This window comes from Prinia subflava, chromosome Z (genome assembly GCF_021018805.1).
Source record: "Prinia subflava isolate CZ2003 ecotype Zambia chromosome Z, Cam_Psub_1.2, whole genome shotgun sequence".
Classification (NCBI taxonomy): domain Eukaryota; kingdom Metazoa; phylum Chordata; class Aves; order Passeriformes; family Cisticolidae; genus Prinia; species Prinia subflava.
The window spans coordinates 62,543,418-62,569,492 of NC_086283.1; positions in this window are offsets into that span (position 1 = coordinate 62,543,418).

Consider the following 26,075-nt stretch of genomic DNA (forward strand, 5'->3'; position numbering starts at 1 on the left):
CTTCTCCATAAAAGACATACAGATACATATATTATGGAGGAAAAACCTGAAAGATGGTCTTAGACAATCACTTTTACGTGGAATACCTTAGATTAATTTAAAAGCAAAACACAACAGTATTTTAACCACAGAAATAGAGAGAAAACTTGAGACATCACTTGCAATACAAGAAAATTCTAGACATTAATGAAATTTAGACATAGCCTAAACTGTGCAGAATTATCAATTTTTTGTGAAACAACTTTGATATTATGTTCACTACCCCATCTGATTCACATCCATAGCCTGTTTCTGCAGCTTTGGTACAGCAGTCACTTTTCTAATTGACTATTTTAAGACTTCATTAACTACATAACCAGAGATGGAGTATATCAAAAATTCTGTTCTTTCCTTCTTCAAAAGAATACAAAGCAAAAACAAGTGCAGTTGTGCCAGCATGAGGCTGGGTGGAGCTATTTTTTTTAACTAAGAATCTGATTTTGAAGGGAAAGATCAGTAAAAATTAGTACAAATTAGTGACTATTCCACAGCATGTGTGAGAAGATCCTTTCATATCTAGGTAACCTTCGGCTGCTAAAAGATCAAAACAGAGTGGCAATGAGAAGTGGCCATGGAGATCAGTGTATTCAAACCTATGCGAGAAACAAGACTCACTTTTAAAATTTCAAAGGTCTACTAAACATTATGAAAATACAACAAAAGACTGAATAAGAAGAAAGAGGAGCTCTGGGAGCATGGAACTAAATGGCCATGTGCTTGCCTCAAAACAGCTCCACTGCCGTTTATAGTCCTGGTGTAACATCAGCCAACCTTGGCCCCTCCAAAAGCCTGTCAGTCAACTTCTCTTCACCATCCATTGGTGGAGACTGGTTTCTTGCAATCGATTGAAGGTCAGGTGTTGCCATGCTGTGCCTCCTAGTAACAAGCTGGCCCTCCCCAAATGCACTAACGACCGAGGCCATCCCCTGACAACAATACAAGGGGGACGGGAAAGAGAACTATGGGAGGACATATGACAATAATGTAACTATACTTCTATAAAACTTCTCTTAACATACACATAATATTCATTCCTTTAATTGTGAGACCCAACCATTGCATTGTTCCTGTACAGCACCTACATGAACAAGCATTTGGGAACTTTGATTCAGACAAAGGAAGAACAACTGAGGTCCTTTGGCATTTTAAAGATGATCAAAACTCTTAAAGTATTTCTTGTATAAATACAGGTTGACTTATCTGTTACCACTGAAAAGCTTTTTGTAAACCACCTTGCCATTTGCCTCAAGAGAATATACATGGGAAAGAGATATAATGTGAGCACTAGTATTGCTTTCTTTTTGAATGTATTTTCATGCAAACAATTTCATATCTGGCCAAGGAACTCCCTGCTCCTGCCATTTGATGCCTTTTCTAGAGCCAGAGTCTCTCTAACATCACAAATTCTTTGAGTGGATGAGTATATATTTGGAGTTAAATGAATGAAAGGTATTTATAGCAAAATTCTTAGGCTTGTGCAGCTGTGTAATTGGAAATTATTCCATATGATTTATTGACAAAAGGCTGAACTTGAATCCAGAAAGAAAAAGGACTGGTAGAGGTGATAGCTTCTGTTATTCTCATCCATATTTTGCGTTTAATCATCCAGATGAAATTGCACTACTTTGTCCTTCTTTTATACTTAACAGTCCCCCATGTTTCCTTCTGCTTTTCCCTTCTCTTCCAGCAATTACCACAAAATAGGACAAGCCTGTCTCCTCTGGAAAAGACAGTGGTCAAGCCCACCCCTGCTGATGTAAGAATCTCATCCTGGCAGTTTCATTCTGTTGCACAGAAATCAAGAGAGTAATTCCAAGCCCTGGTATTTGGACAAACTCTGACCCTTCCACCTGCGGAGTTTCTAAATTCTTTGATATTCAATTTATGTAATTTTAGCATGGGAAAAAAATGACAGGGCAAATCAAATTCTAAATGGTTCCTATTGCTGCTTCCACTAAATTTTCCAAGATTCAAAGATCACCTCTCCTGAGCAGCCCTCTACTGAAGAGAAAAAGCAGTCACAATACACACTCGGACACTTTGATGACATACTCCCAGTACACAAGGATGCATTGCATTTGAGAGGTTTACCAGCCTATTGAAGATCAAGTCATACTAAAAACATAAGAACCACTTGGGTAGTAAATGTTTGAAGTCACAGATAGACTTCTTTGTGTTTTGTGAGCTCTGCAGTACTTGCAATGCTTAGACTTACAATTTCTTTTGTTTGTTTATCTTTTTGCTAAACTCTATACAGCAGAAGGAATTCTGCTTTTATGATTTTCAAGTTTTTTCCCTGTTATGCCCTGGTCTGCTGAGATGGTTTCAGAGTAGGTTGTTTGATTCACTCTGGGCAGTGCACAAGAGAAACAAGAAAATTTCTTGTGGCAAATTTAATTAACAACTTTTGAATATTAAGGTAGAAAAAGGTACTTGACAAATTTAAAACATCCAAACAGAGGAAGGCATTTCACAAACTTAAACTTAACTTTGCCAACTTTAACTTATCCAGACAAAAGGCACTAACTGATGTATTGACCTGGATTTTTTTAGTCTGGCTTACAATATGTTTTGAGAAGTAAGGAGAAGAAAGATATAAAGAGAGAGAAAGAATAAGAGTGGAAAGATATCACCACCCATGGGTCAGCAATGAGACCGGATTGTTGCAATTCCAATGTCCACTGGTTGAAGTGATGCTCATAGTCTGGATCCGTCAGGGGCAGTGGAAGCCCACAAAACAGAGTTCAGTGGGTAAATACATCTTCAGGTTTATGGAACCCCTAGGCACCTCCTGAGACATGACAACTGCCTCTCACACCAGCCTAGCTGAACCAGAAGGGCCAGATACCTTCATACCCGCAAGTAACTGTCCCAGTCATTCCCTGGGAAGGAGGGGCATTTCTCACCTGATCAGGTTGTTCAAGGGGAGGACATTGGCATGATAAAAAGCACCATCCCACTACCTGCTTCTTATCAGCCTTCTCCATCATCTGGCTTAAACACTAGCTTGTTGCTAAACAAAAGTTTTTTGTGATGGTCATCCTCTGGTGCTCATCCCCACTGCCCAGGGCTGTTACCTTACATGTCATCAGCAAAGCAGCCATACCAAGTAAAATAAGATATTTTTTATATAATTCATTGTTAAACTTCCATCTAGGAAGTGTCAGCAAAATGGTGGAAGGCCACGAAAGGCTCTGCTGCAGGGAACTGAGAGATGTCATTCACTGTCCACTGGAGCCTTTTGGTTTATAGAGAATTAGGCCTTATTTTTAGCTATCTCAGCAGTCCTTCATATGATAGGATTTCCTAGGTTGATGATTTCCTAGGTTGCATTTTCAGCATTCTACTATTCCCTGCTAACATCTCTGTACTTGGCTGAAATTTTAACTATTACTTCAGAGGACAACAACTAAAATGATGCAACACAAATTTATAACAGCCTCTTAATTCTTCAAAGCCAGGATTTTTGTAGGACTTCAATGAAACTGAAGCATCTTGTACATCTTTTCACATTCTTGATTTAAATAGGTGTTTGTTGCACGAATTATGTCCTTTACGTTAAGATTAGATGCATCTTTGATATATATTCATTTTGTCTGGTACTTCTGTGTATTCTGGAAAGCAGTTTACACCCGTACAACAAAAAGGCAAAGAAAAGCACACTGCCTAATAAAGAATTTTAGGTGGATTATGTGTCTACATAATATGCTAAACTCAGCAAATAAAGAGCTTATTACATTGAATCAGTAAGACGACTGATACCAGATGAACTGAATGATAATAAATGCTGAAGTGAAAGGCAAATTCCTAATTTCTCCAGCAGAAAATCACCAACCATTAAGTAAGAATGAGAAATAATAAAACATGGGTGTTGTCATGTTGCCCCAAATTGCTTTATTCTCTGTCCTCATAAATTTTGACTGAAACTGTACTGCAGATTAAAAGCCTTTAGCCTAGAGAAGGAATAATACTTACCTGTAGGGAAACAGGGTAAGAATGCATACTTGTATCCCTAGGAACTCTGACTAAGAACATCTTGGAACAGCAGTATAAGCTGTTCAAGCACAACAACCATTTTTTTTAATACAGGGTGTCTCTGAGACCCTTGTACTGATTTACTATTTTGCTTAGTATTGAAATCTATCACTGTTCACTAAACTGCAAAACAGAATATCACCCCATCAATTCCTGCACAAGTTCTTCTAAAAGCAGATCAGTCCTCATTCAAGTTTAGTTTTTTTCCTACAAATATCTTCTATTCCCCACCATATTATGTTTCTGTAAAAAAGGGTTTTTTTAAATTAATATTGCATATCTAGTCATTTTTCTCTTGTGAATAAAATGAAAAAGTAGGAAATTTCTATATTTGCATTACTTTTACAATAATTTGATAACATATTTTTTGTAGAGCAGTGCTTATAAGTAACTGGGACTTGCTAAAATGTCTGAAACACTGAAGTTAACTTGTGAAATTTTGCACTCTACCATCACAACTCACACTTTCTCTTTAAATCTTTGAGATAACCAGAGATTCTATTTTATGCATACTAGGGAAAACAATAATAGAAATAATATCACAATAGTATAGAAAATGTAATTTGTCCAATTATGTCCAATTTATCCTACTCTTAGCCAGCAAAAGTATGAAAAAACAATAAAAGATCTACCTAGATGCTGATGTGGAAATTGCATTTCATTATAGAAATAAGAAAAAAACAAACATGTTTGAAAAGTCTTCCAATGTTTTTTTAAGTCCTAAATTAAGTTTTGCTGTCACATAGAAAGTAAGAATAATAAAACAATTTGAGATACAAATTTGACAGAATTAGAAAAATTAATACTTTTACACAACACATTGCATGCCACAAAAGAAAATGTCTCTTAGCAAGGTCTTCAAAATGGTCTCTGATGGAGATTTTCTCCAAAGTTGCAGCAGCTATTTCTGTCCAGAAAAAATTGGATTTACAGACCTTTTATCAGTTTCCATATCCTGATTGAACAAACATTGTGTGTACTTTCAGTCCCATTTCTGATTTTCAAAAGGGTGACTGTGTGTCTCCTCTGGGAGATGCACGTCAATCCCAGCTTGGGTCTGAGCTGGAGAAAAGAGCTCCAGTTCCAGTTTTAACAAGGTTTTATTCTGTCATTCACAGACAGGTTCTGTAAGTGGCTCTTCAGCTTTTTGCTTTCATTCAGTCACTGTCATTAAGAGGATGTTTTCAAAGCTACCAAGGTACCTCAAATAGAATTGCAAGTAACTGTTCACTGAAGCGCCAGCTTCTCAGTTCAGCTGAGGCACTCTCCTCAAAATCTTTTCTCACCAGTTCTGCAAGATAACACTTTTCCACTGCATTAAAATGATAGATCAGCATGTGAGCAATTTTCTCTTGATATAGGAGTGCAGCAGGAATGAAAACTCTGCTATAAATCATACTAAGGAATACACACAAATATTACACATAAAGAAGACATGTTTTGATCAAGAGAACAATGCCTTTAAATGAGGCCATTTGCTTATGTTTACTTAGCAACCATAATATTTATATAAATCATTTACTCTGCGTTCTTCTTCCTTAGAAAATTTTCTTTCTCTGTGCCTCTCCTTCCTCCAAAATAACATAAGTTTTACTGTCATATAACTCCTTTGATAGCTAACTGAGGCAACGGAGTGGACAGATGATGAACTGAGGGTCCATTTTTGATAAAATTTAAAAATGACAGGCATCTATAACACAACTACACACTTAGATACATCTACGTATTTATTTGCAACTACACTTTGACAGTAGGAAAAGAAGGATCCCAGCATTGCTTTCTGAACAACTATATTTGCAAATTGCATGCAATTTGAACAACTGTAAGCGCAAAACACACAAACAGCATTCATGGTTACTTGTATTGGAAAAACTGTTTGTTCTAGAAGTATACAGAAAAACAAAAACATACAAAGACTAAGCTACTGTTTTAAATGCAATATGTTTTAGGATCCTTTTAAACAACTTCATGGAGCTGGCAATGATTTCAGTATGAACTATGATAACTAACTTCTGAGGGAAGTGATAGGCAAGGTAGGTAAGTGAATTTCCAAGACATTCATTAATATATACAGAAAAACAAAAACATACAAAGAGTAAGCTACTGTTTTAATATTCTTCTATTATCCACAAATCTCATGCACTGATATTCACACTGTGTCTTTCCTATTTTTTTTTAAGAGATGAGTTATTTTTCTATCCAAAAAGTGCAAACGCAGAGATGGACAGTTTTTCAAGGCCTCGAAAAGTCTTCATCTGTTTGCAGCTTTATCTCTATCTATGCTTTGCGTTTGGAGTTTGCTGAATTTGGTACAGCCTTGCAGCAGAAAAAAGAGCCTGAAATAAATCCATTAGCCATTATGTACATTTTTTTTCCTTACAACCTTTCTCAGACATCCTGTCTTCTTCATTTATTTACTAATTCAGTGGATTTCAACCAGCATATCTCTGATGTTAAGAACGAAACAGACAAAGGGATTCTTAAAAAGTAACTAAGGAAATAAATGTTGCCAATCTGCCTGTTCACTGTAGAGGGATGCACATCACTACCAGAAGGCATAAAACTACCTAAGATAATAAAATTTTGTTATTGTGAATAAGATGTCACTGGTTTCCTTTAAGCATGATTAATGTCGCACGAGATGAGCCATCACATTCTTCACTTAGTGACACTGTGTTAGGTATGTCTCAGTGAGTTCATTACTGAAATTCTGATAACACCTGGAAAAGGTGAATACATTTAAGTGAAGATTGGACTCTGCTGGTCTCAACAGCTGAACTTTGAACAGATAGGATTTTGAGGAGATGCAATTAAGAAACCAATTACATGTAATGAATGATAGCACAGGATTAACAACTTAAATGTAAATCCAGGCTTTTATGACTGGCAAAGTTCCTATTCTCTTTCATTTCTGAAAGATGGACTTGTCTTAGATAGGATATGGATACAAGTACTCATTGCAATTTTTGATGAATCTGAAAAGCATCAGCTGAAGTTCCTCCACTGTCACACTCCAGTATTGATTGGATTCAACTGAAAGCTCCAGAATAGATAATATTAAACTGTTTGACAAGTGCTCCTTCTAGGGGACTTATTATTGCATTTGTCTTAATTATCAATATAGAAACCCTACAGAAGTAGAATACATCGTTTATTAAGACTAACTGTAAGAAATCTGAGAATTCTGCAGCAGAAAATAAATAATGAAATTTAAATAATCTTTTAAAATTTACATGTCCTCTGCCACCAGAACTCACCACATCTTTTCTGTGTAAAACAAAGAGGTTTGTAATAAAAAGACAGATGTATATGGTTTGTAGATAAAAAGTAAGCTGTACCCAAAGCAGTACTGAGTATAAGCATTCTTGACAATAACAATTCAAAGTATCTCATAAACAGACAAGTGCATTTTCTCACTATATTTGGAGAGAGAAGATCGTTTTAACACAATGGAAATGGCTATGCTCACGAAACATAAAAAATTTTCCAGCTCACTGCTGGAAGACTCCATAAGTCTATTCATAAGACTCCAGTATACTCCCATATGTTTCAAATTTTTATTTTTCAGAAGAAAAAATTAAGACTAAAGAACTTTGAAGTTACTTTAACCCTTAAGTCTCCTTAGTGTTAAGACAGACAATTCATCTTCCTGTTGGGCAGGTAGAAAATTAGACTCTTAAGAAATCAGCTTTTAGAAAGAGTAGTTTAAGTGAAGCAGTAGCAAAAAACCCATGCAGAGCAACCATGAGATAAGAAGAGACAGATCTCATCCCTGCATAATGACACATTATTATTTGAGACAGCATCAAGTTCTTCAGAAAAGGTTTTACAGATTCATATGCTGAAATCCTTTGTAAGTTATAAACCAAAAGAATCGTAGAGAAGCTGAAAGTTTTCCAATTCATAGCATAAGATTAAAACAGCTAAATATGTTATCTGTTCTATTAGAAGACAAGCCTTAAGAATTCTGAATCAGGAAATAATATAGTAATAGTTGATTTTCCTTAAAAAAATTTTTATAACTTCTTGGAGCTAGTACTATTTCAGTCTTTCAGTGAGAGGGAAGTGTTTATAAAAGGTGCCTAGGATAGTCTTGAAGTCTGCAGAAAAACCTGGTTAGTGTTTTTCATAACTTAAATTATTTTCTTGTATAAGATTAATTTCTTGCAAAAGTTATTCTAGGTAATTATTGCCATTCACCATTGTCTATCTGCTTCCATAACAAGGAGAAGTCTTGAGAAAAGGACCTGAAGAAACAGAGAAAATAGCAAATATTCTGTCAATACAGACCCACTGGATTTTGTAATATGTGTTTTCAGCCTTCTAAGAAGAAACTGCTCATCTTGTGCTCTTCTAGCCTAAGGCAAAAATTCACAGGCCCAGCTGCATAAGATTAAGCTGCCAATTCTCCTACACAAAAGCAGTTTCATTTTCACCCTTACCTTCCAGCTTTAAAAGGTCATTTTCTTCTTTCTTCAGCTCAGCTTTTCAGTGTGGATTCACAATGGATATTACTTAGCATATCCTCATTGATGTAAGTGAGGTTGAGCTAAATTTGAGTGCTTAGAAAAGATTGTTAAATATACAATTAAGGATCGATTCAGGCCATCAAAATAGATCTTAACCTTAAGAAAGACTGGTAGTTTCACTTTTATGCTTTTTGTGTACTTGTTTTCAATGTAATGTGTCTTTTGGTCAGATGTAGCTCCTCTTCCAGCCAATATATGTTTGCTCAAATGAACGGCAGCTAGTGTACAAATTGTACACAAATATGAATCTCTAGTTCCACAAAACCAGTCACTTCGTGACTATATGAAGGGCAAGCACATCAGAAAAGAAGGATGAGGGTGTACCTTGATTTTACAGTCTATCATATATGCCATATTAATACTGATAACAATTTTCATCTTTTTTTCCTTTTTCAAGGAAAAAAAAAAAGTTAAATTCAGATCTGGGCCAGCCTGAAAACTGGGAATTCACATCTGAACTTAATCCATGCTACACCAAATGTAGAGAAATCTAACCCAGTGTTACATGTAAAAGGGAATTGTTTATTGGTACTGAATTAACATAGTTTCATCGTGCTAAACTCCTCACTTCAGACTGTTATACTTATAAGCAGATAAGTTGCTTATGTCAGTTTTCAGATATAAACCCCACATCTGAAAAACAAAGCTTTTCTGGTATAAATAAATTTCAGGTAAAACCTCTTTTAGCATCCTGACCCTTTTGTATTGAAGCCACTTATCACAACTTTGAAGGTCTTTGGAGAGAGGCACTACATGTCAGCAGCACACAAGGGTGTTTGACCTGTGTGCTGCTTCAAGAATAGTCATGGTTATGGGATGAGTTATTAGTTTCCTAAGGTCCCTGGGAGTGAAAGTGCCTCTTTACTTGTATGATATCTTGATTGCTTCAGAGTTGTAAGTGTATCCAAAGCTGCCTATTTCTGCCACAGTCCAAGTGTTTAGAATCCTAAAGACTTTATTAAGTATAGGAAAATCTATATGACCCTTTCTTCTAGCTCTGGCCTGCTGGGATTCACAGCAGATGTGTGAATGCTCACTTCTCAGAGAGGGAAGCTATTAGCAGTGCAAGCTGTTCTGCTGCTTCTCTCATCAAGGTGGTTTCTATATTCAGGAGAGTTCATGGGGTTGCTGGAAGCCCTGCTCCTTTCTGCTGTTTTGACCCTACTGGTTTTAGCAGTTGAAAGACAAGAGGAAATCAGTGAGAAAGAAATCTCTCTTGTCACAGACATCTTTAGCAGAAGAGAAAGAAATCCATCACTGTCTTGCATGCCCTAGTGATCCTGAGTAAAAACCTCAGGTGGAAAAATTGCCCTGACCCAGGAGAAAGGTGGTGGTTTCCGAGGAGTGATCAGTCTCTGCTACGAATAAATAAATATGAAGTAGTATACATGCTAGTTATACTAACTAAAGGTTTAGCTAACTGTCCCTTTCCTCCATTCCTGTAATGTGTGAGCTGAGGTTTGCTTTACTGAGGGAGGCACCTGCAAATACTGCTCAGTGATAGAGAGTATCTGAACATTGAGAAACCAAAAACTTCAAGCAGGGCTGGGAACATATCTTTGTGGATTAAAGGCTAATCCTTTCCTGCAGCTAAGACTAAAATTGGCACTGTGCTCATTTCTCCCTCTATCTTCAGTTCATTGGAAAATTACAATGACATTATGGCTAAGATTGGACATAGTCTAGTATACAAACAAGTTAATGGGGAGCACAGCCTTTGTAATTACATTTTCCTTATTTCCAAGTATTATTAAAGCAAAAGCATGTATTAGCTTCTAAATAACAAAAGCTATTCATTTGCAATAAGAAATGAAATTAAGAATGTTGCACAATGGAGAAAGGCAATGTTATGTGTAAGTAATACACAGACTCTTCGTTTGGTGCTCAATAATCATGATATTAAACCCAAACAGAACTCTTACCTGAAACCTTAATTAAAAATGAAAAAAAGAAAAATCACAACTCAGAGCTTTATTAGAGGCAGGAGTCACTGCAAGGCTAAACAGACCACAAAGCATACTAAACATAATGCTATTGAATGCAACTGGAGAAATTAAAGTTATTGAAAGAGAAATATATCTGTATAATTTGCACTTCTGGAGGCCTTATTTTTGGGATGAAGGCAAGAGCATGTAAAAGCAATGAAGGCAAAGTGATGCAGGACTGCAGGCTACTTATGCTGGGTTACTGGAGGGTTTGCTAGACAGCATGTCTCATGGTGCTCCCTGCTGCCTTATTGCCACTACTGTCAATTTTATGGCCAGGTTAACTCTAGCTCTAATATGTCCACGTACTTATGTTAACTTATTTCCAAGATCTAGGCTGTTTATGAGCATTTAGCCTATTGGCACAGCATCCAACAACTCATCATTCTGCTAAAAATACAGTGCTTCAGCAAAGCAACCTTTTCATCTTCTTGTTTTCAGTAGATGGAAAACCTGAGATGAAAAACTGCAAGATGAACCCCAGGTGGCTTTTATTAAAGAAGATCTTTATTTCTTGGCAGTTTAACAGCTGTGGCACACGCCTGAATGCACGCTCAATGGATACCTAGAAATGTACCAAGAAATACAGCATCTCTGGCACTATTATTAGTTTCCTGTGAATGTAGATAGTTTTTCCATGTTTGTATACTACTGTATTCTGAAAAATTGGTGAATCAAAAGTGCCCCATTGGTGCTGGCATATGTTTTAAGATTGAATGAGTGTATAGGGTGTGAAATTCTGATCAACAGCATGATTGTTATGATAAAAAAAAAAAAAAAAAAAAAAAAAAAAAAAAAAAAAAAAAAAAAAGAGAGAGAGAGACTAATTTTCTGGTGATACTCAAATGTTGTAAAATGGTAGAAATCCATTGCATGAGGAATTCAAGCAATTTAGGAAATTAAATAAATGGAGCTAATTTCCAGAGCAAATAACCTCTATAGGGTCCCACCTGAATATAATGTTTTAGACCATTAGCTTAAGTGTCAGAGAGGGAGTAAGCTTTGTAAAGTGGTACAATAACACTCCTTCAGTACGTAATGCTCCCCATTCATAAGTTAGTACATGTAGCATATAAAAGGAGGATCCTGACCTGTTGAACAGAAAGCAGCAATCGAGAAGTTAATCTGGAGAGATCACTGTTGTGAACAACAGTGCCTTTTCTTCTGTTCCTATTAATCTGTAGAGCCATTGCTGTGACAGATCTCTGAAAAGAATTGTGAGGCGCTTCGATTTCTCTAACACAATATACTGTAACTTTTTCCAAACAAATGAAGTTTTCCACTGAGAAGGGCATTTTCCTATCTCTTTTCTATCATGAGATGTGGTATCATCTGCTGCAATAAACATATGAGAAAAATTGAAACTTATTAATATCTGCCAATACCTTTTCTTCCTGCATCACCTCTTCAGGATTCTTATCTACACAAAGGTTTCACTTGTAGAATTGCTATTGTTTGTTATACTACAGAGTTACAGAAATTTTTTGAGATGTTCTTAAGCAAAATTTTAGATACTTATCTGAATGTTGTGAGAGAAATGCCTGTCTTCCAGAACTGAATGTCTTGTGCACTAATTGCCTTGGACCTCAACAGGAATGTTTTCACACATCAGTCACAATATAAACTCAGTTCCTTCAAAGAACACCACTGCCAGCAAACAAAATTGCCTTTTCTGACTTTCTTAATTGTCTCAGTGCAAAAAAATCACATTGGCCATTAAGTACCAGTCCATGAAGGTGAGTTATGAGATTTGTTTACCATAAAGCAAACCATGTAAGTGCTTCCTCAGGACTAGGACATAGGTTGCTTTTATTTGGTGTGTACCTAGCAAACTATCAGTGCCAGATCACACCAAAATAACTTTAATTATGCAAATAAATTTGAAAATGGGTATTCTTAGATGGAAGTTTGGTCACATGGTAATTTAAGTGAAGGATGTGGCACTAGTGTCCTGTGCTTGATGATGAATAACCCGAATAACCTTCAGATATATGTATCTCCTTTTTTTAGGCCGTAGTCAGGAGGGTATCTATATGTATATGTTTATTGACATTAAAACAAAATCAGAGAAATGTAGTATTTTTAGAGACTTGTTTTCTGTAAATTGGAAAAGAAAGTCATCCACTTCTTTATTACCCACTAATTCAGTGTTGGGCAAAGCCAAGCATGAAACTAAATCCCCATGTGAGACATTCCCTTTTGAAAGAAGCTGTGAAGAGAGTTCTGGAGCAAAGAGACTCTTGCAGCAGATCCTGCAGCAAGCAATGGGAGACCAGCTCCTGGTATTCTTTAGAAGAAACCCCTCAACAGCTGATGAAGATACTGGCTGGAGATATGACTTGGTTTTACTACAGCAAAGAAAGGGTCCCAGATGGAGCTTGGATCTGAAGATTAAAATCAGTGGAGAAAGTACCAGCCACCTTCTGTGCAAGCAGAGGCAGGTGAGTCCAAGTACGTTTTTAAAACATCGGATATGTGCAGAAAATCTATAATCACAAGATGGGCCAGCACTTCAACAAAAGCTGCCTCACTCTGCTTTTACTGGCACGCAAATAAGAAAAACTGCAGCAGCTGACAGCAGATGCAAATCCAACCCATGACCCTTGCCGGAGGATTTTCTTCGGATTGGGCCTGTCAGATGTCATACTTCATCCTGGGCAATCCTTGTTACTATGCTGCTAGTGCACAGGCAAAAAATGCACCGACAGCATAGAGCCAGGCTTCTCTCTGTCCCCATGACACCGTGATAAGGGACTGTTCAGGTTCAAGGATCAGGAGGGGGCCAAAGCATGTGTCATATGGGCCTGATCACATCTGCAAAACTCTGGCAAGTTCAATATTATTGATCACTCCAGCTTTGCACAACCAGATGAATAGAAATATGAAGAAGTAAACTGTTTCTCTGACCCATAGCCAAGCAGACAGATTGCTTAAAAAGGACTTAATAAGTCTTTGATGAAAGAGCTTTCTATCACAAAGCTTTCTTTTCATGGATGAAACACACGCCCTGGGCTCAATAAGAGCTATCTGTGTACTCCATTAGTCCAATAACCATGCAGTATCATTAAAACAAGGCACTCCAAAGTTTTACGACCTTTTAATTTTGAAAGAATTACTGCACACTTGTTCAGTTCATGAATCTTTTAAAACATTAAAATTGTGGTCATTTTTCTCAAAAATGGAGTCACATGAGTTATGTCTATCTATGAGTTTTACAAAATGAAACAAAAGGGCTTTAAATAATAACTAAGAAGTGAAAATGAAGTAAAGTGACCTCTTGGTCTGAAGGCACGGTCCTTTAGGTCATGTTACAGTGAATTTTTATGGCTTTGTCAGCGTCATAAACCCTATATGAATAGAAATATATAAAAGAAATGCTGATACCATCTTAACCCTAGTGGCAGTAACATGAGGGTATAATTTTGTCTGCTATTTAATTTGGTACAGTAACACGTGCTGCCCTGGGAAATTTAAAATTTCATGGGGAAAGGGATGATCTTTTCTCTCTTGTGTATAAAAGAAGCACAGTAAACTGAATTAATGTTCAGAGTGATTCCACAAGCTCTTTAGAGCATATTAAACCAATTATTTTCATATGCTAAAATATGTGGCTGTAGTATGTCTTACTTTGAGCCTTCAATTCCTGCAATTTGTCCAGTTATTTCACTATACAAACAGCTGCAAACCCAGCTTTTTCATCCTCTCCTGACTAATTTTTTTTCTTGTCTTGTATATCTTGGATGTCAAGGTCACCCAAGCTAAGTTTTTGCCATGTAGTGTGAGTTTCTGACTGACATTGTGCCTTGTTCTTTCTCTCAAGTTATCGACATGCATCTATAATTCTCTTTATTGTGTGTTTGAAGTGCAGATTTCTCCTCTTTGTGCTGCTGCACAAAGAGCTGGTGCCTCCCAGCAGAGAATCACCATTTCTGTCCAAATGTCCTGGGGCAGTGCCTCCTGCAGCTACAGTGCCTCAATCTGGGAGTAGCACCTCCTTGACCCATAAGAAAAGAGGGGGTTTTGCATAGACTTTGACCCTCCTGCACCCTTCAGATTTTGAAGCAAATCCTGCCCATCAATGCATGTATGAACCATGGCCATTGTGCAGCAGGCAGAGATTCAGACAGCTGAAGAAACAGTTAAGCATTTAGGGGTAGACATGGTTTAGCTTCCCACATAAAATTAATAGGAGAGTTTTTGGAGAAGGGATGAAGGCTTGCCTCTACTCCTTTTTCGTGTAGATGCCCACAGCATCTCTTCAGAGCAGACAGTTCACTTTGTCTTATTATTTCCTATCTTTACATGTTTTTCTTTTCCCTGTGTTTCCTTTCGCCATTTTGGATGATTATAAGCTTTTGTATACTATGGACCCATTTATTCCATACTTCCCCTGGTGACTTTCTCCTGCCAAACTGTTCTCATTTTTCCTCTTACACTCCTCAGAGCTCTCCTCTTGAGTGCTTCAAAGGCAGACTATGGGATCAGATCTACACCTTCACTCCAGGTGTCTGTATTTTGGTCCATGATCTTCACAGTGAGCCAGTGAGTGGTGTGTTGCATTATGCAAAGACAGAAGACTGGGGAGGAAAAATGAGTGTCTAGGACTTCTGAAGTCCTGCCTCAGAGATAAGGACATATGGAGACAGGATTGCACTTTGTAAAGTCAAAGTACTTTTTCAGGTTTAGTCTGTTTTTATAGGCTGGTGTGTGACTTGTGGGTGGGAAGTGGCTTCATTTGCATTCTGGGGATCATTCATGGGCACAAAAGCCTATGGCTATGGCTGGATTTTGTGTACACTGTGTGGCCTGCAAAATTCACCCAATGCGGGGAGACTTGTCCTGCATGCATGTCACTTCTGCAACACATTGTACAAAAACAGTATCATGGAGCCATGGTTATCCACAAGGAGGGCTTTGGCTGGCCTATGAACCAGTCCTTGTTAATGAGGGATCACTGAGGAAAACAGTTTAAGACTCATACAGAGAGTCTTTGCAGAATGCTTATGTGGAGCTGGTAAAATTTACTTTAAACAATATTGGCTTTCTGCTTCAGAAGAGAAGTTCAGAGTTTGGGGCTATTATGATAGTTTTATCCTGCATTGTTCCACAAATCACAAATCTATTCAGCTTCCTTCTTTCTTCACTACGAGAAAGCCCCAGGCTTTCTCCAGCAAGAGGTCAGTGAGGCTTGGTACTGCTTCTCGTTTAAGAAGGAAGAATCTCAATGCTTTCATATTTACCTCCCTAAGGTAAATATCTCCACAATGGTTTCCAGCAAGGGAACTAGTCACGGTGGTGGTCGTGCATTGTGCTTTCTTCCCACTAATGGCTGATTTTAAAAAAGAATCATTCCTTTGCAGAAGGAAATCTATGCTGTGCTCACATACAAAGAAAGTCTTGTTCTTCCCAACTGTATACTACCATAATCTGATGCAAAGTGGCAGAATCACACTTAGTCTGTTAGTAATTCTCTTCTCTCCCTAGCCCCAGCTAGAGAGGGAAGGGGAAGGTGTGCATTTGCCTTGAAATTCTGCAACATTTACGTGAGTGCCAACCCAGTCAAACTGAGTACCCATCCTCTATGCTGCATTCATAACAACTCTACAACCTGAAGTGCCTGACACTAAAGCCCCACATGAAAAGATTTTCAGCCACATGACTCCTTCCAGAACACTTCCATTGGTACACTACTCATTCAGTTGTTCCATCTTGATCTTGCCACTGCTCTTGAGAACTTACCAATTTTTTTTCCGTAGCTTCAGGGCTTTGAGATGAAGGATACTTTGATATTAGTCAGTAGTCAGACTACTCTTTTCAACTAGAAGAATTAAATCAGGCACAAAATGTGCTCCCACACTACAAAAACAAATTATTCTTTTCAATCTCTTAATGAATCCTGGGGTTAATTACTTACTGAAAAAGAGCAGTCCAAGGCTTCAAACGTTGTTTATGATCATAAAAATATTGCATAAAAACCTTGCTCTTTAAGACTCAGGTGTCAAAGTTAAAAATTTTTATTAGTGGTGAGTAGAATTCCTCCTCATCAAAATGCAGTTAGTGCTTGTAAAGTTTTGTAAGAAAGATACTTCAATTTATCACTAATCTAGGTCAATCGTCTCTCTCAACAGTCATCTGTCTTCCTTTCCTCTAGCTACTGTTCCTAAGGTACAGAGAAAGCTGGTTTCCTTCTTTAAATGTGTATTTCTGCTTGCTGGCTTCCCAAGGAAAAAAGATAAATTATATTTATTCACAATACTGAAAATCAGAGGCTTGATCCCTGCTACAAACTGTTGGTTTTTTCTCATTGCAATTCAGGGGCAGGGAGATGCCCTATAAGAGACAGCCTTGTTTTCATTAAATGCAGGAGTAAAGAAATATATGTTGTTTTAGCAGTTGCAGGAGACAGGTTGGGTTTGTAAATAGGAAGACCTAGTGTGATTAAAAAGACAAAACCAGTTTTACCGGGAGTCACTGTACTGAGCTGTATTTTCCATGGAAATGCCCTCAGTACTGATGTGGAACCACACATCTGCAGCAGGAGGTGAGATGGGGAGTGGCTGTTGCAGCAGCTGGCCTTGCCTGGAGCAGGGAGACAGCCAGGGACACAGCGGGGACAACAGAGCCTAAAATGCAGTGAAGCTGGCCACACATAAGGAGATTTATGGGAAAGGTGTATGTGCTTTACTGTGCGTTTGAAAAACAGATTTCTCCTCTCTGTGCTGTGCTCTGTCACTTATTTTTAACTCATCAGCAGACATCTCTGAACCAACTCACAAGCAGTGGGTACAACTTCAGAGGGCAAGTCAAGTCAGTGTTCTGCTACCTTTACATGGCCTAACACTAGGCGTGGTTAGAATTATTTAGACTGAGACTCAACAGGATTTAACCACAAACTTTTTTGTGTCTGGTGGATACTGGATGATAAACAGCATGGGAACAGAAGATTTTTTCACATCACAGTGGTATTTCCACAGTTAACCCTCCATACCAATACCTTCATTCATCCTCCTACTAAGGCTATCTTTTGGTATCCAGCCAGTACACCCCTCAGCATGTTTCTAGCTCAGGAAAATAGAAAACAGCCTCAACTGTAAACTAAGCATTTCTATGGTAAATCATAGAGCTGGAGCAAACTGAAATAAATCTATTAGAAATTGGAAGATGGGGATAGAGAGAGTTGGGAATCCTTCTGTCAGCTCTGTTTATTTAAGCCAGATGCTTACTCAATTGGCCAGATTCACATGCAGAAAATTTCCTAGAATGTTTTATTATTTTCTTACATTTTTTCAAAAAGTATGGCAAAACCTTATGTAACAGGGACTATCCAGAAAGGGCATATTACAGTTTGCAAAGCCCTACCTTGCACTGCAATTGCAAAAGAAAACATCTTTTCTCTGCCACCCGCAGAATAAGGAAAGTAAACTTTTGGAATCTGTTCTGAAATATTGTTTTGGCTGATAATTTTTTTGTAGCACAAGACCGTACCATTTTTCATCTCCTTTGACTCAGGTGTTTATTATTTATTGTATTAATTCTTTATTGAGGTGGGTAAAGGATAAGTACATTAATTTTTAATTTCTCCACCTGGCTTTTTATCCTTTGTGGACTGAAAGAGCTCCTTCTTGGACATCTTCTCTTTTACTTTCAGAGAGCCTACAGTCTTGTAGAAGATGCCTTTCCTCCCACTTGGGCTTTTTGAGCCCTGGAGGTACGGAAGACCACAGATGATCATTGTATTCTTCAATGGGTATATTCAAAAAAAGACTTTTTTTTTTCTGAAAAAGCATTTTTGTTTCCATACGTACATATTATTAACAAATATATTGTGCAATATCAGATGGAAATATGGATATGGAAGGTCTGGGTTCACTTGTAACTGGGCTGGAATAAAAGCTTCAACATTGCCACAATGTGGTTCAGAAGGAAAAGCCAGGAGAAAATACCCTGCAGGTGTTGCAAGTATTATAAAAGAATGCAACTGAGTAGTGATAGTACTTTCTAGTACCTGGTATGACAAAGTTGACTTGTGAAATACACTATTGTGCATCTACAGCAGCTGATGAATTAGGAGTTTAAAATACCTGGTAGGATTAAATCCTAACAAAATACCACAATTCGCTTACTGCAGATCCCTTATTCAGCCCTAGCATGCAATTATCTACATGCCACATTCTTCCTGACGAAAACATTTGGATTTAATGTTGTGTATTGTGTTGACCAGACTATTAACACAATTTGGCCAGCCAGGATAGCATTTGCAAGTTGGGGATGAGAACTGGGAGAAGAAAGAAATTTTGTACTTTACTTGACTGACCCATTATCAGGGTTATCTGTAGTCTGGACAAATAACCCTCCATAAACAGAGTAAGCAAAAGAAAATACATAAGTAAAATCTGTGACAAAGGAAGCACCAAGCAAAGTAAAAAGCAAGAACAGATAAAACAAAAGCATTAGAAGGTAAAGGTGAGAAGGGAACCTAGCATATTCAAGTCATATTGCAAACGAGTTTGGGAACAATTCCAAAGTGGAAGTGTAAACAATGCTTTCTTGTCTGCAGTCTGAAAAATGCCCTGTTTGTTCACATGTGTTGAAGACTATATGTTGGCATGATAAATTTTGTGCAACTCCTCTGATGTCTTTAAAAATGTTTGGCTTTTATTTATTTGCCTAAAATAAATATCCGTTATGAAACTATTGTTGTGCACTTGACATTTTAAACATATTATATCCAATTAACAAGTCAGCAACATCTGCTACTCTGCGCTAAACTTCCTGTAACTGAAGATGTGCAAGCCCTGGAAATTCAGCACTAAGTGAATTTGTTTAATGTAAATTTATTTATTTGTTTGTTTATTTATTTATTTATTTAAAACACGTCAATTTAATATAATTGAACATAATCGCGCATGTAACATTTTAACGTAATATTACTCAGCAGATGTGCCAATAATAGCCAGTTTATCTGCCACCAGCCATATGGTGCTGATGCATTGTAACACTTGGGAAGACAAGCTCATTAGTCTGAGTAAGTGGACCAGTGCACTGAAACTGAGGAAACACATGGGGATGGTGGTGTGTGTCTTGAGAAAACACCAATGTCTTAGTCTGGCAAAGAACTTATCATATGGTTTGTTACTGTCTGTTGGTGAGAGATCCTGAGCTTTACTTTTATATAGCTGGTAATTCAGCTATTTGAAAAAATTCAAATGAAAACAGATGTTTAAGATGAGCCCGTTGGGAAACCCAGAACAGTTTATTGCATAAAACAGGAACTACAAAGTGAACACCTGATTGTCTGATGACTTTGGATTATCTCATTAAATGTGTCAGAAAAGAGACACAAAATTCAGTCTTTTATAAAAATTCTGGTCAGAAACATATTTCAAACAAGCTTCTGTTTTGAAGAAACTTCTTATATTTAGGATTCTGAAGAAAACAGACATCCTGATTACAAGAGTAATTGCTGAAAAGCTGTGTAACTTTACTGTGTAAAAGGGTGTAAAAAAGATGGCTAAACACTAACACAACCATCTTAGTAATCCAAAAGAAAGAAAAATATAGCTGATAGTTGCCAACATTTGGTCAACCTTCTTCTAGTCCTTTTCAGCCAGCCATAAAGGAGTTGAAGTATTCCTGCTTATTCAGGAATAATAAAATTAGACTCATGGACTCTCAGCAGAAAATGGGTGTCTTTCTATACATCTTACGTTTTTAAAGATCCTGAAACGTGACCTCCTAATGGTCTAGTGTTTGAACTCTGAGCCTGCAATGCTGATCTGAATAATGGACTTGTTCTGACTGAGCATGCCTTAATAAGGATCAGACTTTCTTCTTCTGCCCTGGTTTGGTTACATCCTGGACTTAATAGTAACTGACCTAAGGATGTGAAATACAACTCTGCATTTGCATGCTGGACTGTCTTGAACACTTTGCATCTTGAAAGAGAATACTGGCTGCTGTTAGACTGAGGTTACTCATGGTCCATGTTTGATCTTTTATATGCCATGGGCAGCAGTTCCCATGGTCACATATCCATGGCTGCTAAGCCTCCCATCTGTGGATTTAAAAGTGGTATGTGAAACTGACAATATAGGAATGTGACAGCTGCACTATCATATTGTAATGAATGAGCATGGTTTGTGCTAAATTGTAACAATATATATACACAATATAATCAATATCAATTGATATAATTAATATCAATAGGTTAGTATTGTAACTTTATATTTAATCAATATTAGCAGAATTAGTAAAACTAACTTCAGATAAAGGCGTAGTGTTAGAAGAGGCCCCCCCGCCCCTTTTTCCTTGGCAAAATACCATGAGAAAACAGGACATTAGACCAAGAACAGTTAGTAAGGGAGCAGTGTCCTTGAAGATGCTAAAAAGAGATTGAGACGAGTCCAGGAAAACTAAGATAAGGCCAGATGTTGCTTTCTGGCTATATCTAATAGAACTTAACTATTTAGTTGTACAACATTAGCTCGTCACATATATATAACTTGCAAGGTCAAACAAAGGACATACAAGGAAGAGGAGTAGCCTTCATCCCAGCGACTACCAAAGGGAGTCAGAAGACCCTCAAATAACAACTGGAGCATGCACAATGAAGAAGGTGACACAGATTTCAAGAATCGAAACTGGGGGGAGACAAATCAAAGATGGGAAGAGATGGGATGTTTGCTACAGTATAAAAGTATAGATGAAATAGGCTTTGATTTGTACATGGGGTAGGGTCCTGAACCCTGCACATGTACCCGGGCGCCTGCCTTTTGCTCATGCTTTATCAGATCAGACCCAAATTACTTTTATAAAGAATGGAATACATTTTTATTTGAATGCAACCTTCTATTTAATTATATTCATCTCAATTAAAATTTGCTGCTAAATTTTAACTTGGGTGTTTTTGAGACCTTTTCATTTATAACAATATCTTTGTTTTTCTTCTCTCATTTTATTATTTTGCTAGGAATAATTCAAATTTAAAGAAAAAAGGGGGGGCAAAAAAACCCCACAAACTTAAGGAGCAATGAAGTTTTTTGAAACTTAGGTTAGCACTGGTTTCTAGTGCTGACCAGATTGCAGCAAATAATTTGTGCATGTGCATTGAATACTTCAGCACTAGTAGTAGACAGAGGAATCCTGTATGCTTTTAAAATCACAGCTCAAGACCAGAAAGATCCATTATGGTTATCTAGTTTAATTTCGTGACTATTACCAGACATGAAATTATGCCCACAGATTCTTAACATTAAGAAGACAAACTAAACTATAGATTCAAGCTAAGCTAACAAATCTGCCTATAAATCTTCTCTCACGGATCATGGGGGTTTGGAATTTGATGACCTTTAAGGTCCTTTCCAACCCAAGTCACTCTGATTTTATGATTTTGAGGTCATGTCTTCATCATAGGCTGTGATTCGTTGTCTTGAAGCTCCAGTGGCACCACATATCCAAACTCATTCTGCTTTATTTAGACACTACAAAAACAGGACACTCTTGAACATCACAGAAAAAAAAGTGACCTATACTTCTCACATTGTATTCTGCAATAGGCTGAACTTTTCTTGACTGTTGCAAAGTTTAATGGGCTCACTTTCACAAAAACTGGAATTATAGTTGGTCCCTGCAGACTGAAAGATAGTGTGACCCAGAGCTAGAGCTCTGCTTCCTGGGCAAGGCCTCTACTGTAGCTCCAAGGCAGACTGTCATGCCTGGAGAATACTGTACCTATCTTGTTCAGGAACAGTCCAGCAACAGCACACTGCAACAATCTTCCCTGCTAAAACTCTTCTTCATTGCCAGTCTTGTCTTAAGTTCTCAGCTAACTGGTGGTACTTATGTATGCCAAACATTTCCCCTTGCATTCAATGGATCACAGCTATTCTAGGCAGACAGTCTTTAATGTGAGACTTTCTGTCCTTTGGGGTTTTGTAGGAATTGCTTAATTTATCTTAATGGCTGTAAGTCAAATCATGTATAGAGAAAGTAGTTTATGTGTCCGGGCTATCTGACTTAGCTCCTTAGAGAGTTCACAGCTGAAGTGTAGATGCTTCTTTGATTCTTAATTCTTCTTCTTACTTAGACTTGTTTAAGCCTACTTCACAAGTCTCACTCACTCAGTTTCTCAGGCTATCAGGCAAGCAAATGATTATTTCTTGTTTAATTTGACCTATCCATAAAGTGGTAATTATTTGGATTACTAGTTTTTTAAGAATACGAACCTTAATGCATCAAATACTATTACAAATACTAATATAAAAGTTGCAATACAGAACCACTCATGAGTAGGAGTTCATTGTATGCAGTCTTGGTCTCATTGCATATGGAGAGGGGATGAATGTACAAATAAGCACACCTGACTTCTTGTTCATAAGAAAGTGTTGAACACATTTCTTCCCCCACAAAAAAAAATTCTGATGTACTTCAGTATGTTTTGTTTATCCTGAAAAGTACCAGTGCTGAGGGTTTACTAAAGTAATGGTGTTCTGTTCACTCCTGGAAGTGCCTAGGGATTCTTGGGATGAAAGACAAAATATAAATTTAAGATATTATTAGCCTTATTTCTGCTAATAATAATAATTCAACACCAGAAAAATGTTTATGGCTAAGTTATTACAATCCACTAAACAAATGGGTTTATACAGAATCAGAACTGCTGAGACAGCCTCCTGTAACAAGACAATGCCAGAAGGCATTACTATAACTCAAGCAAGGGCCAGTCAAAATGATACAGCCATTCTGTTGATGTGTTGTATATGATTGTGAGTATTGGTGCCAACTGTGTTATAAACCATTCCCTAGAAATAATAAACCTGACAGATAATAGAAATGAGTCAGCATTTTCTCCTTAATCAGAATGTTTTGTGAGGCTGGCTAAACAGTCTCAAGATTCAATAGGGAATATTTTCAGGGAATATTTTCACTCCTCCTGAAAACAAACCCCAGAAGTTTCTATTAGGTTATGCCCTTTATTTAATAAAGTTAATGGTTGCTTTCTCATGCCTTCTGAAGCTCTGCATGAGATAACACTTTAGGGGAGAGTGATGATTATAGATGGAAGGGTAGGACACTTCCTCATATAGGCCCTGCTTGTTGCGTGACACCAGTGCTGGAAAGGTGTTCTGGAGCTGGAGCATCAAGCTGTAAGTGCAGCAGGGACTCAAAGCAGATTCCCTTTGCTAGATAATTTGGTGGGAGTAGGGAGCAGGGGTGGCCTTAGAGATATACATATTATGCATTCTCTTTGGTCATGGGAGAAGAAATTTGATGGAAGTTCAAGCCAGATTAAAAATCCAGCTGAGGAAATGTGTGATCACAGACTGGCTTGTATTCACTTTTTCTGCCAGCCTCCTTCTGACTCTACTTCCTAATGTACCAAAGTAAAGATGTTTGTTGGAATAATATGACATGCAGCTTCTTCTCTCTAAATCTTCCACACAGAAATACCTACCTGCCCTTACTTTCCAACTAGAATCTGGATAGATTATTTGTGCCGACACTCCAAATTTTTCCTCCTACAATTTTTTTTTTAATGAAAGTGAAGGTGGAAAAGCTGCCAGATAAGCTGTGTTGTCTTCCCCTTAGTTTTCTGTAAATGCAAAGTCATTACATTTTCCTGTTACCTCAGCAATATGTTGCTTTTCTATTCCTTGCGAAAGCTGGGTATTTGACTTACAATGTGGAAAAGAAAAAGAAATAAGATACCTTTACAAGGTTTATTTTTGTATGGGCAGGCTAAACCGCTGTAATAGAAGATGAACTATCCAAGTCTTCACTTGGTGTTTGCCCACTGCAAAGTGAAATACTAAATTGCAGTTCTCTCCTGATTCCCTCTGGAAGGAGATATCCATCTGGAAGATTTGGCTTTGAACATCAGGATCATATTAAGTAAAATGCTGACTTTTTTCAGTTAACTTGATGGTAAGACTGCTCCATTTTTCAGCTTGAGTTTTTCCTTCAGGGATAATAATTATTTTTAGAAAATTTTCTAAGAGCATCTAATATTGATACAGGTGGCTATTTAAACTTTTTTCATCCTTTTACTACCACTGCATTTTAGCCTAGGACCCTGAAAATAATGAGTAAGAGTTAGCATGGGTTAGTCAAAAATGTATAGGGAGAATTCAGGCTCTTTGTGTCACAACTCATTTAGTAAAATTAGTGGAAGTGTTGCTCCAATAGTCATCCCAAGGGTCTAATAACAAATTTTCAGTTAGCTTGTTAGTAGTGGCAATGCCTGTGATCCACAGCACGGCCACAGAACTGCAATGTCAGCATTTGATAAAGGACATACCTATTCATAAAATCTCCTTGCACAGACAGTAGTGACATTTAGAGTTGAGAAATTAAGGTGTGCAGGTGAAGACCAAGTAAGCTGCCCCAAGTCATAATTAGGGCAGGCTTCTTGGCCTCAGAGCAGCTTAACAGGGACAGCTTCACAACCATGGTAACCTTTCCCTTTCCTTCATACTTCAGAACACAGAAGAGACTTTCTCCTGTCATTGGGTGTAGGAGATGTCACTAGCACTGCCCATTCCCCTCTAGCACTGGTTCTTGCTACAGATCTGACTGCAAATTCAGTCCTTGTGTTGTAGCCATGTTTGTGACTCAGCTAGAAAATCCTAATTTTCTACTCTTTTACTCTGTATAAATTCCTTTATCAGGTAGATTTAGATTAGCTATTAGGAAGAAATTCTTCACCCTTGATGAAGGTAGTACAATTCTGGAACATATTGCCCAGAGGAATCGTGAAATCTCCACCCCAAGAAGAGTTCAGGTCCAAACTGGATGAGGGTCTTAGCAACCTGTCTAGTGGAGGGTGTTCCTTCCCATTGCAAAGGAACTGGATCTAGATGACCTTTAAGGTCCTACCTAAGTCAAGTCAGTCCATGATTCTATTTTTCAAGAGTTTATATTCTGCCCTGCCAGCTGACCAGACTTACTGATCTGATCTTTCTGCTCTTGAACCCTGTGCTAATTTTTCTTTGGTTTGAAGGAGAAGGAGTAAAAGAGGGGAATGCAGGTAACTGTGGTCAATTAAACTGATTTGTAGAAGTGACAGCAATTCTCCTTTTGCACTTTCTGTATCTCTGAGAGAGGGTCATTCTATGCTTGAAACAGGACAGACACAGATTAGAAGATTTTAGAAAGAGAAGCCCTGTCTTTATAAATGCTTACCCTATAGCAATCCCCTGCGCTTAAATAGTACAACTTGTAGCCATAGTGAGATTTATAGCATCCTCTAGGCCAAACAGTGACCCATGAAGGATGCTCTGTCTTTAATTTGGCATCCAACCAAGCTGTGTCTGCACTGTTACAGAGAAACACGCAACAGTCTTTATGTGCACACTTGAATATGTGTGAGCACAAGCTGAGATAATTGCTAATGCTAAGCATCACTTAAGACTGAAATACCTGTGTCTGTATGACACATGAGTGCCTGAAAGATTGTCAGATCCCTAATCAAAAGTCTTTTGCCTTGGGG